Consider the following 12377-nt stretch of genomic DNA (forward strand, 5'->3'; position numbering starts at 1 on the left):
CTACTAGGGACGCAAAGGCCACAACGTCAGCCTCTTTCGCCTCCTGCACTCCCGGCTCTTCCGCAACTCCAAATAGAGCTAACCCCCAGCCTGGTTTGACCCGGGCCTTCACCACCCGCGAAATCACTCCCGTCACTCCCTTCCAATACCCTTCCAGTGCCGGGCATGCCCAAAACATATGTGCGTGGTTTGCCGGGCTCCCGCCACACCTCCCACATTTGCCCTCCACTCCAATGAACCTGCTCAATCTTGCTCCCGTTATGTGTGCTCTATGTAGCACCTTAAATTGAATCAGGCTAAGCCTGGCGCATGAGGAAGAGGAATTTACCCTGCTTAGGGCATCAGCCCACATACCCTCCTCTATCTCCTCCCCTAGTTCTTCTTCCCACTTTCCTTTTAGTTCGCCCACCGACTCCTCCCCCTCTTCCCTCATCTCTCGGTAAATCTCTGACACCTTGCCCTCTCCGACCCACACCCCTGAAAGCACCCTGCCCTGTATCCCCTGTGTCGGGAGCAACGGAAATTCCCTCACCTGTTGTCTAGTAAATGCCCTCACCTGCATATATCTCAAGAAATTTCCCCGGGGCAACTTATACTTTTCCTCCAATGCTCCCAAGCTCGCAAAAGTCCCATCTATAAATAAATCTCCCACCCTCCTAATTCCCAACTGGAACCAGCTCTGAAATCCTCCATCCATTCTTCCTGGGGCGAACCTATGGTTGTTCCTGATTGGGGACCCCACCAGGGCTCCCCGCACCCCTCTCTGTCGCCTCCACTGTCCCCAGATATTCAATGTTCCCGCCACCACCGGGTTCGTGGTAAACTTTTTAGGTGAGATCGGTAGCGGCGCCGTCACCAGCGCCTCTAAACTCGTCCCTTTACAGGACTTTCTCTCCAGTCTTTCCCACGCCGCTCCCTCACCCTCCATCATCCATTTACGTATCATTGCCACATTGGCGGCCCAATAGTAATCGCCCAAGTTCGGTAGTGCCAATCCTCCTCTGTCCCTACTACGCTGAAGGAACCCCCTCCTTACTCTCGGAACTTTCCCTGCCCACACGAAGCTCGTGATGCTCCTGTCTATTTTATTAAAAAAGGTCTTAGTGATTAGTATAGGGAGACATTGAAATACAAATAAGAACCTCGGGAGGACCATCATCTTAATTGCTTGCACCCTGCCCGCCAGCGATAGAGGCTGCATGTCCCACCTCTTGAAGTCCTCCTCCATTTGTTCTACCAACCGTGTCAGATTAAGTCTGTGCAAGGTTCCCCAGCTCCTAGCGATCTGAATCCCCAGGTATCGGAAGTTTCTTTCCACTTTCCTTAGAGGCAAGCCTTCTATCTCTCTACTCTGGTCCCCTGGATGTATCACAAATAAGCCTCCTCTCCTTCTGAGGACATCATAATAACATTTAGAAGCCTTCGAACATTGGCCTTGAGTTGCTTGCCCTTAACAAATCCCCTCTGGTCTTCCCCTACCACCCCCGGGATAGTCCTCTATCCTGGTGGCCAGTACCTTAGCCAGCAGTTTGGCATCCACATTCAGTGGAGAAATCGGCCTGTATGACCCGCATTGCTCCGGATCCTTCTCCCATTTCAAGATCAATGAAATCGAGGCCTGCGACATTGTTTTGGGGGGGGGAGGAGAGAGAAGAGGACTCCCTTCTCTCTTGCTTCGTTAAATGTCCTCACCAGCAGTGGGCACAATATCTCTGAAAACGTCTTATAGAATTCCACCGGGTAGCCGTCAGGCCCCGGGGCCTTGCCCGACTGCATGCCCTCCAGCCCTTGATTATTTCCTCAATCTCAATTGGGGCTCCCAGCCCCTCCACCAGGTCCTCCTCCACCCTCGGGAACCTCAACTAATCCCAGAAATTCACTCATCCCCTCCACCCCAGCTGGGGATTCCGACTCATATAACACCCCATTCAGCCCTGCTGATCGTCCCCCTTGCCTTCCTCAACTGTGGTCAACAGCCCAAACTCCACCTGTAACCTTCTCTGCTCCCTCAGCAGCCCAGGATCCAGGGCCTCAGAGTATCTCCTGTCCACCTGGAGTATCTCCTCCACTAATCTATCTCTCTCAGCCCTTTCCACCTTTTCTCTGTGGGCCCCTTTCGAGATTAATTCCCCTCTGACTGCTGCCTTCAAGCTTCCCAGACCGTTGCTGCAGAGACCTCCCCCGCATCATTTGTTTCCAGGTAGTTCTGGATGGACTTGTTAACCCACCCACAGACCGCCTCGTCCGCTAGCAACCCCACATCCAGTCTCCACAGCGGGCGTTGCCCCCTCTCCACACTAACCCATAGATCCACCCAGTGCGGGGCATGATCCGAGACTGCAATTGCCGAATACTCAGTATCCACCACCTTCGGTATTAGCGCCCTGCTCAGAACAAAAAAGTCGATGTGAGAGTATACCTTGTGGACAGGTGAAAAAAAGCAAAACTCCTTCATCCTCGGCCGTGTAAACCTCCATGGGTCTACTCCCCCCAGTCTGTTCCATAAAACCCTTCAATTCCTTTGCCGCAGCCGGCCTCCTCCCTGTCCTGGATTTTGACCGGTCCAATTCCGGATCAATGACTGTGTTGAAGTCCCCTCCCATGATCAGGTTATGTGACTCTAAGTCTGGGATCTTTCCTAACACCCGCCTCATAAATTCCATATATGTTCACAAGTACCACCCGCACCCCTTCCAGCTTCCCATTCACCATTATGTATTTACCCCCCATGTCTGACACAATTCTCCCTGCCTCGAATGCCACTCGTTTGCTGATCAAGATCGCTACCCCCCTGGTCTTGGAGTCCAGTCCTGAGTGGAACACTTGGCTAACCCACCCCTTCCTCAATCTCGTCTGGTCTGTAACCTTTAGGGGTGTCTCTTGTAGCATTACCATGTCCGCCTTCAGTTCCCTTAAATGCTCGAACATGCAAGCCCTCTTGACCGGCCCATTCAGTCCTCTCACGTTCCATGTGATCAGCCTGGATGGGGGGGGGCTTCCAAAACCCGCCCCCCGCCGACTAGCCATCACCCTTTTTAGGTCAGCCTCGAGCTCGCGCCCTCCGCTTCCTCGAGTCCCCACTCGGGCTCTCGCCGTTCCCGACCTCCCATTTGTCCCCTAGTAACAGTTCCTCCCGTCAGCAAAGCAGCTCCCACCCCCCCCCCCCCCCCACACTGCCCCCCTAGCAACAACACTGAAAACCCAATCCCCCAAGTCAAGCTCCAGCTTAACACCTGTCCACCCCCCACTGCGCTTCCGAGAGTCAGCTGACCCATGCTGATTCGATAGCTCCCACCCCGGCACCAAGCGGTCTGTCTCCTTAATGCACTCTCCTCTCTACCCCCCACATGAATAAACATTTTAAAAGCATCACATTCCCCAGTAAATAAAAACAACAGGAAAAAAAACAGTGAAGAAACAATCACTTTAGAAAAATAGTCACCCAAAAAGAAGAACTAAATTCAAAGCCCCCCCCCCCCCCTCTAACAAGGTCCCTGCAAGACACATCAACCTTTAACCATCCACGCAGCCCATTATTTCACATAGAGCTACTTAAATTTTTACAATCCAGCACCACAAATCGCTGCCACAGTACTTCTCCAAGGCTTAAATGTTTTTTAATTCACCTCCAGCTTCATTTCTTTAATAAAGGTCCATACTTCGTCTGGCGTTTCAAAGTAGAAGTCCCATTCCTCATGTGTGACCCACAGGCGGGCTGGGTACAGCATCCCAAATATCACCCCCTTCTTAAAGAGGGTTGTTTTTGCCCGATTGAACCCAGCTCGCCTCTTGGCCAAATCCGCTCCCAGTCTTGATAAATGCGCAACTCACAGCTCTCCCACTTGCTGCTCCGTTCTTTCTTGGCCCATCGCAAAAACGTGTTCCTTGTCCATGAAACGGTGAAAACGTACCACCATGGCCCTCGGCGGTTCATTCGCTCTGGGCTTCTTCGCGAGGGCTCTGTGCGCTCTGTCCAATTCCAGGGGCCAACTTCTCCAACATGTCCGTCACATAGGCCCTCGCATCCGATCCCTCACTGCCTTCAGGGAGGCCAACAATTCTGAGATTCTGCCTCCTGGACCTATTTTCCAGGTCCTCCAGCATTCTTTTCTGGCGGTCGTTCATCATTCCCACCTTGCTTTCCAGCACGGTTATATACTCCTCGTGCTCGGACAACTTTTGTTCGACCTCCTGGATCGCTCTCCCATGGGTTTCCTGATTCTGAACCACTTGATCAATCGAAGCCTTAATCGGGTCCAGCGTGTCCTTCTTCAGCTTGGCGAAGCAATCCTCAAAAAACTTCACCAGCTGCTCCGTCGACCACTGTGCCATCTCCCCGCGGCCCTTGCCCCTCCGTCATGCTGTCCCGTGTTACCAGCTCTGCTTGCGTCTCCTTATAGGACTTAGTCGTCTCACATGGCCACTTCTGGTCCAATTCTCCATACACCGGAGGGGATTTCTCCTTACTGTCTCACTCTTCATTGCTTTATCGAAAAAAAACAGGGGAAAAAGGTCCAAAAGTCCATTACAGGCAAGAGCTATCAAATGTGCACCTACCCTCCATGGCTGCCACCGGAAGTCGACTTCGGGAATTTAAAAACATTTATTGATTATAATAATTGTGTGGTGACTCCGGGGCACCTGGGGCTGGAATTTACCGTCCACTTGCCCAGGATGGCGTAACAAGAACAATTTCTTCTCTCAGAGGGCTGTGAATCTGTGGAGTTATTTACAATAGAGAGCTGAAGAGGCTGGAACATTAACTTTCTTCAAGGTGAAAACTGATAAATATTTAATCAGTAAGGGAATCAAGGGTTATGGGGATAAGGAGGGAAAGTGGAGTTGAGGATTATATCAGATCAACCATGATCTCATTGAATGGTGGAGCAGACTCGATGGGCCGAGTGGCCTACTTTTGCTCCTACATCATATGGTCCAATGAAACAAATTTTCACTATTCACATCCCTGGTCACCACAACCATTTAAGTTGTCATGAAAAAACTCCCACTTCTCCGGTCTTTCTATCACATGTGGAAAGTGTGATCTGGGGCCCTCCAAGTGTCTGTGGATTTGTCCAAAACACACTGATGCACAATGCCACAGTTGAGGCCATGCAAGTGTACAAGCCAGGTCCTCATTCTCACCTTTCGTGGACAATACACAACCAGATTGGGTCCAGGAATGCGTGGCACAAGCCAACACAGTGTGAGCAAACACAATGTAGCTTATGTTACATTGACAACATACAACTACAAAATCGATCTTCAACACTTCTGGTGCTGAAAATAAAGACGACGAGCCAGGCACCACTTCATTGGCACTGTTTTTGATGAAACACAACTATTCCCATTACTTGAGTAGACTTTTTGCTCTGGCGAACAAAAGTGGGTAGATTAGGATCACCCATGGTCGGTGGTCCATGAGGTATTTTGCCCCACCTAAGCGGTGTGTGGACAAAAGGTATGAGAACTACTATTTCTTTTATAACTGTTGCCTCTCACCTCTTGTAAAACACCAGCCTATGGAAGTTACATTTTACTGTGACATTGTTCCAAAGCTGGGGTACCAAAACCTCCCACTATATTCAAAATGTGATCCAGAGTTTTATGCCTGCGGCACGGTAGCACAGTGGTTAGCACTGTGCTAGCTTCAGAGCTCCTGGGTCCCAAGTTTGACTCCGGCTTGGGTCATTCTGTTCGAAGTCTGCACGTCCTCCGTGTGTGCGTGGGTTTTCTCCGGATGCTCTGGTTTCCTCCCACAGTCCAAAGATGTGCAGGTTAGGTGAATTGGCCATGCTAAATTGCCGTTCGTGCCCAAATCGGTTAGGTTGGGTTATGGGGATAGGTGTGCGCTTAAGTGGGGTGCTCTTTCCAATGGCTAGTGCAGACTCGATGGGCCGAATGGCCTCCTTCTGCACTGTAAATTCTATGATTCTATAACTATTTCCTTTTTGTATACTGTGGCTCCGATATTAAACAAAAAACTTACTTTGTTCTGTAGGATCATTTAGATCTGAAATGTTAACTAGGTTTCTCTCCACAGATGCTGCCAATTTAAACCTGTATATCTGCAGATATCTTGACTGCTCAGTGGCAGCACTCTGTTAGAAGTTTATATAGGTTCAAGCTGCACATAGGATTTGAGCCCATATTCTAGGTTGAATCTTCAGTGCCACACTGAAAGAGTGCTGCACTATCAGGCTGCCAACTTCTAAATTAGGCTATTAAACCGCCCACTTCGATGAACATACAAATAACGAGAAATTTTCCTGGTTTATTCAACATTAGACCCTCAATACCACCAACACAAACATTAATATGTCATTCATCTCAATGCTGTTTGTGGCACCTTGCTGTGCATAAACCGTTCCCATCATAAAGTGTCGACTCTGCAAAAGTAATTAATTGGATGAAAGTACTTGCAATGTTCCAATGAAATAAAAGACACTCTAAAAATACAATTTATTTCTTTATTGTTATTCTTAAAATGTTATTTTCTTTCCCTATTCTTGCTTCCAAACTGTCCAACACCACATTTTTCTACACTGGACTGTACCCATAATCTGCCCACCTGCTAGTCCCCCTGTACCTTTTCACTATTGTCACCACATTTAGTGATATCCAATTGCACATCAATAAATTTCAACATTTTCCCCTCAATTTCTAAAGTCAGACCTTGCATGTACATAAAATGGAAAAGAGTAGAGGACTTCTGGTGGCGACCATGGAGGAGTACGGACTTTCGGACCTTTCTTCCGACTTTTCTCGGACTTTAGGGATAGATCGGTGCAGTGGACAATATTAAGAAGGATTCCCTCTCCGATGTATGGCTAATTGGACTAGAAGTGGCCATGTGAAAAGACTCAGCCCGGATAGAGTGAAGCAGTCGGAGCTGGTAACGCAGCATGGTGGAGGGTCAGGACCAGGGACTCAGTGGTCTATGGAGCAACAGATTAACTTCTTTAAGGGACTGTTTCGCTGAGCTGAAAAAGGAAACGTTGGACCCGATCAAGGCTGCGGCCGATCAAATGGTATGAATCAGGCGACCCAAGGGAAAGCGATATAAGAAATTGAGCTGAAGTGGTCCAGCCAGGAGGACTATCTAACCGTGCTGGAGCACAAGGTGGGAGGTGTTAGATGAGCGCCACAAGAGAATGCAGGAGAAGTTGGAGGACCTGGAGAACAGGTCCAGGAGGCAGAACTTAAAGATAAGGCAGGATCCCGGACTTGGAGTCTCATGGCCTGATCATGGGGGGCGGGGGAGGGGGGGGGGGGGGGGGGGGGGGGGAGTTTAACACGGTCATTGATCCCGATCTGGACCGGTCAAAATCCAGGACTGGAAGGAGACCTGCCGTGGCAAAGGAGTTGAGGGGGTTTTATGGAGCAGATGGGGGGTTTAGACCCGTGGAGATTCGAGCGGCCGAGGCCTCCACATACTTCTGGTAGTGTGGCAACCAGAATTGAACACTATACTCCAAGTGTGGCCTAACTAAGGTTCTGATACAGCTGCAACATGACTTGCCAATTCTTATACTCAATGCCCCGGCTAATGAAGGCAAGCATGCGTATGCCTTCTTGACTACCTTCTCCACCTGTGTTGCCCTTTCAGTGACCTGTGGACCTGTACACCTAGATCTCTCTGACTTCAATACTCTGGAGGGTTCTACCATTCACTGTAGATTCCCTACCTGCATTAGACCTTCCAAAATGCATTACCTCACATTTGTCCGCATTAAGCTCCATCTGCCAACTCTCCGCCCAAGTCTCCAAACGATCTAAATCCTGCTGTATCCTCTGACAGTCCTCATCGCTATCCGCAATTCCACCAACCTTTGTGTCGTCTGCAAACTTACTAATCAGACCAGTTAAATTTTCTTCCAAATCATTAATATATACTACGAACAGCAAACGTCTCCGCACTGATCCCTGCGGAACACCACTAGTCACAGCCCTCCAATTAGAAAAGCATCCTTCCATTGCTACTCTCTGCCTTCTATGACCTAGCCAGTAAGGTGAGAGGGGCAAGGTTTAGAGTAGATGTACGAGGCAAGTTTTTTTACGCAGAGGGTAGTGGGTGCCTGGAACTCGCTACCGGAGGAGGTGGTGGAAGCAGGGACGATAGTGACATTTAAGGGGCATCTTGACAAATACATGAATAGGATGGGAATAGAGGGATACGGACCCAGGAAGTGTAGAAGATTGTAGTTTAGTCGGGCAGCATGGTCGGCACGGGCTTGGAGGGCCGAAGGGCCTGTTCCTGTGCTGTACATTTCTTTGTTCTTTGTTCTGTATCCATCTTGCCAGCTCACCCCTGATCTCGTGTGACTGCACCTTTTGTACCAGTCTGCCATGAGAGACCTTGTCAAAGGCCTTACTGAAGTCCATATAGACAACATCCACTGCCCTACCTGCATCAATCATCTTTGTGACCTCTTCGAAAAACTCTTATCAAGTTACTGAGACACGACCTCCCCTTCACAAAACCATGCTGCCTCTCGCTAATACTAGTTTGGTGAGGGCTTTATTAACTGGGTGTGATTACTCTACCAGGCGGCGGTAGCAAGCGTGTGCACGAACCGGCTGAGATCGGGGTACTTTAAGCTACACCGAGGGACGAGGCAGGGGTGCTCCCTCTCCCCGTTGCTGTTCGCTCTGGCTATAGAGCCATTAGCCATGGCACTGAGAGCGTCAAGGAAGTGGCAGGGGCTGGTTCAGATGGGGGGGTGGGGGAGCACCGGGTCTAGCTCTACGCAGGTGACCTGCTCTTGTACATTTCAAACCCGTTGGAGGGGAGGGGGAAGTAATGCGAACCTTGGGGGAATTTGGCAATTTTCCAGGGTATAAATTGAACATGGGAAAAGCGAGATATTTGCGATCCAGGCCGGGGGGGGAGGGGGGGGGGGGGGGGGCTGGAGCACCGGGTTTCGCTGTACGCGGACGATCTGCTCTTGTACATCTCGGACCCGGTGGAGGGGATGGGGGAGGTTATGCAGATCTTGGGGGAATTTGGCAGGTTTTCAGGGTATAAATTGAACATGGGAAAAAGTGAATCGTTTGTGATCCAGGCAAGGGACAGGAGAGGAGACTGAAGGAGCTGCCGCTCAGGATGGTAGAGAGGAGCTTCCGCTACCTGGGAATGCAAGTGGCTCGGAAATGGGAGGCATTACACAGGCTCAACCTAACCCGGCTGGTAGAGCAAATGGAAGGGGACTTTAAAAGATGGGATATGCTCCCACTTTCGCTGACGTTGAGCGTACAGACTGAAAATAACGGTCCTCCCCAGATTTTTGTTTGTCGTCCAGTGCCTCCCCATCTTCATCCCCAAGGCCTTTTTTAAGCGGGTGAATAAGATTATTTCGGGCTTTGTGTGGGCAAATAAAACCCCGTGAGTGAAGAAAATGTTGTTGGAGCGCAGTCGGGGGGAGGGTGGGTTGGCGCTGCCGAATTTCTGCAACTACTACTGGGCGGCGACTATAGCGATGATTAGGAAGTGGGTAGTGGGGGAGGGGTTGGCATGGGAGCGGATGGAGGCGGCGTCATGCAAAGGCACTGGTTTGAGAGCACTGGTAACGGTACCTCTGCCGTTCTCGCCGGCCCGTTACTCCACTAGTCCGGTGGCGGTGGCAGCATTGAGGATCTGGGGGCAATGGAGAAGGTACAAGAAGGTGGAGGGTGCGTCGGTCTGGACCCCGATTTGCAATAACCACACGTTCGCACCGGGCAGGATAGATGGCGGGTTCTGGAGCTGGCAGAGAGCAGGAATTAGACGGATGGGGGATCTATTCATTTACAGGAGTTTTCCCAGTCTGAAGGCGCTGGAGTACAAGTTCAAGCTGCCGCCGGGGAACGGTTTCAGATATTTGCAAGTGCGGGACTTTCTGAGGAAACAGGTGTTGGCTTTCCCGCTGATGCCGCCATGGGGGATACAGGACAGAGTAGTCTCTGGTATTTGGGTGGGGGAGGGGAAAGTGTCAGATGTCTATCAGGAGCTGTCGGAGGCGGAGGAAACCCCGGTGTAGGAACTGAAGGGCAAATGGGAGGAGGAGTTAGGTGGGGAGTTAGAGGCGGGCCTGTAGACAGACACCCCAAGCAGGGTTAATTCCTCCTCATCCTGTGCCAGGCTCAGTCTAATACAGTTTAAAGTGGTACACCGGGCACACATGATGGCGGCAAGGATGAGCAAGTTTTTTGGGGTAGAAGATAGATGTGCGAGGTGTGCGAGAAGCCCAGCAAACCATGTCCACATGTTTTGGGCATGCCCGAAGCTTGGAGGGTTCTGGCAGGGGTTTGCCAAGGCCATGTCCAAGGTGCTAGGTACGCGGGTGGTGCAGAGTCCAGAGATGGCGATCTTTGGAGTGTCAGAAGACCCGGGAATTTAGGGAGTGAAAGAGGCCGACGTTCTGGCCTTTGCCTTCCTGGTAGCCCAGAGACGGAACCTTTTAATGTGGAGGGACTTGAAGCCCTGAGTGTAGAGACCTGGGTTAGTGACATGGCTGGGTTTCTCAAGCTGGAGAAAATAAAGTTTACCTTGAGAGGGTGAATGCTGGGGTTCTCTCGGAGGTGGCAGCCATTCGTCGACTTTCTCGGGGAAAATTAAAATGTCAGCAGAAGCAGCATTCTGAAGGGGGGGGGGGCGGGTTGGTGCAATATGGTTAAGGGATGTACAGAAGGGATTGGGTGGGAAATGTCTATTTTACCATGTTGTTGTTTAGGTTATTATTATTTCGTTTGTTATGGTTATAAATTTTTTTGCAAATACTTCAATCAAAAATATTTTAAAAAAAGAATGGAAAAGAGTAGCTTTAAACACATCTCTGTGGAACAGCACGTCTTTCCATTCCGATGAATTTGTTTTATCCCAACTTTCTGCTTGCTTCCTTCCAAATATCCTTCGAACCAAGTTACATTGCCTTAATTCCATTTGCCATCAATTTTGCGAAGAGTCTTTCATATGTACCATATGAAATGAGTTTTTGAAATTTTGTATAAAACTATAGCTGTTGCATATCTTGTTATTTCTTCAAATAATACTATAAGGTAGGTCGAGTACAAACTGCCTTTTAGTGATCAAAGCCGACTGGCCTTGGTTAATTCTTGCTTCTCCTAGTGTCAAGTAAGTGTCTAGTAACTATATTTTGTACCAAAAACTCCAATTGTTTACCAAAGCCGAAGTAAGATTCACTATGCTTTGTTGAAAAGGGCGGTTACATCTGCTATCGTTCAGTTGGAAAATTACAGTCAGAACCTCTGCTATTTCTTCCTGAGCTTCCTTCAAGATCCTTGGGCATAAACAACTGGGCACTGGTGATTGTTTACCTTTATTTCCCATAACTTCTTTATTACTATTTCTCTTTGAAGAATCACCTGTAAAAAGCAGGCAAATTACTTATTTAGTACTTTTGCCATCATCTCTTTGTGGCCCATATCTTGACTAACATCTCAGTAATTTACCGTTAATCTTCATTTGTCCTCACTCCCTAAATTTCGATTAGCAGCTTTTCCATATAGACTTGTATTTTTCCTGTCTTTTATTAACTGTTCTATTCAGTGGCATAATTTTATTAATTTCAAAAATTTGATCCAACCTCCTTTATTCATGGAGTCAGCATTGGCTCAGTGGTTGCACTCTCATCTGAGTTAGAATGCTGCGGGTCCAAGGACCGCTCCAGGATTTGAGCTACATCAAGGGTGCCGTCTTTCAAATGACGCTGTAAACAGTGGCCCTGAGCTCTTTCAGAGGCATGTAAAAGATCTCATGGCACTATGTGAAGTGCGAGGGAATTCCCACAGTGCCTTGGCCAACATTTATCTTGCAACCAATATCGCTGGAACAGATTGTCTGGGCATTTATCGCACTGCAGTGTGCAAACTGTCTGCTGCGTTTCTCTACGTTACAATAGCAACTACAATTCAAAAGGAACTTTCAATGGCCCCAAAGTGACATCCTAGGGTGTTGAAATAGACACAATTGTAAATTTGTTCTTTCGGAGACTTAAATTTCACCTCTTTTTCCTCGACTGGAATGTGTTGGATTTGTATCCTTCCCACTTCCTATTTAAATATTAAATATCAATTTAAACCAGACAATCATCTCATTCTAATTTGCACTTTCCAGCCATTTACGCTCATCTTTTTTATAATATCTTGTTCTGTTCTTGCATTGAACATAGTTATGCTATTATTTCCAAAATGCATTTTTGGTTGCCTTCTTGACCTACTCAGACTCAAGTTAAGACTTCCATGCTTCTTGGAGTAGCAGCATGTTGACTGACACAAGAGTTACAAACATTGTTGAATCTCCATGTTCTCAGCACAAACACTTTTCTTATCACCATTTTTGGATGATTAACCTTGTTCAGTTATAACTCTATGTCCCC

The 12377-nt window shown here is 48.7% G+C and overlaps 1 protein-coding gene across 1 annotated transcript in view; it reads right to left on the reverse strand.

The window, feature by feature from the left end:
• Positions 1–12377, reverse strand: part of erp44 (endoplasmic reticulum protein 44) — a 212428-nt gene that overhangs the window by 69309 nt on the left and 130742 nt on the right. The gene's annotated exons all lie outside the window — the stretch shown is intronic.

This window comes from Scyliorhinus torazame, chromosome 6, assembly GCF_047496885.1.
Source record: "Scyliorhinus torazame isolate Kashiwa2021f chromosome 6, sScyTor2.1, whole genome shotgun sequence".
Taxonomy (NCBI): domain Eukaryota; kingdom Metazoa; phylum Chordata; class Chondrichthyes; order Carcharhiniformes; family Scyliorhinidae; genus Scyliorhinus; species Scyliorhinus torazame.